This window comes from Dendroctonus ponderosae, unplaced genomic scaffold (genome assembly GCF_020466585.1).
Source record: "Dendroctonus ponderosae isolate FM_Combo_2020 unplaced genomic scaffold, Dpon_F_20191213v2 Dpon_F_20191213_1, whole genome shotgun sequence".
Taxonomy (NCBI): Eukaryota; Metazoa; Arthropoda; class Insecta; order Coleoptera; family Curculionidae; genus Dendroctonus; species Dendroctonus ponderosae.
The window spans coordinates 20,157,050-20,158,133 of record NW_026017110.1 but is presented as its reverse complement, the minus strand read 5'-3'; positions in this window follow the sequence as shown (position 1 = coordinate 20,158,133).

Sequence of the window (1,084 nt, the reverse complement as noted above, 5' to 3'; positions counted from 1 at the left end):
GCTATTTGTACCTAAAAATTGTACCATATGCAAAACAACATCAGCTAAAACAAACATTTTGTCGACGGCATGTCGACCAGAACTGCACGTTTCAGTAGCATTTATCCCATTTAGATCATATAGACCTTTATCATCTGACGCGCATACTTTAGTAAAACCCTTTTCTTCCTAAGGGAAGGATTTAAATATCAAAGAAATGCTTTCGGTGCTTTGAGCTTATTCGTGTTCGGAAAAATTAACGGTTTTGTCTTGCTCAAAGGAAAATATTTTGAATAATTAAGCGAAAGTAATGGGTAACGTTAGGAGAGTTATTATTGTCTCGACCCATTAGAAGCGTTGAATATTACATGACAGTAGATAAGTATTATTTACCTTTGCAATGATCATCGATCGCAAGTGCTCTTTAGTTTTATGTAAAATAGTTATACAATACTTCTATTACTTAGACGGTCATTGTGGAGATGTTAGTTTGTAAAAATTGTAGGTTGTTTAACAGATAAAACTGAAGAAGAATTGAGCTCAGAGATAGAAGAAAAATAACTCAAATCTTAGATGTGAGAGAATGTTTTAATTTTGGAACAGTGAGGAGATGTTTATAACATTTTTGTTTCTGCTTAAAAGTGGTAAACTATGTTGAAGTTGGAATATTTACTCCAGTGTTCGGTCAATTATTGTAGAAAGCTGTTGACACGTTTCATTCCAGTCAGTTAAAAGTTGATTATTTATTATAAATTCTTTATCAAACATTTGTTTAAAAAATTATCATAGCTTAAACAGAAATCTCTTTAACATTATATTTATGTTCGTCAAAAAAAAAAATTTTTATTAACTAAAACTTGCCAGATGCTCCAAAAACTGACCCTGTATAAATGCAGTTCAAAATAAGCCACTTGGAGCAGTTTGAAATTGCAGTGATCTTGTCTCGTACAATTAAAGTGTATGGAAAAAATTAAAATTAATTCAGAATCTTATGTTATTTTGTCTTTTTGAAATTTGTACATACTTTCCTGACTGTGTTTCAATTCCAAATCAAAATCAATTCCTGGGCTTCAGTCATTTATTGTCTATTTATCAATTAAAATAC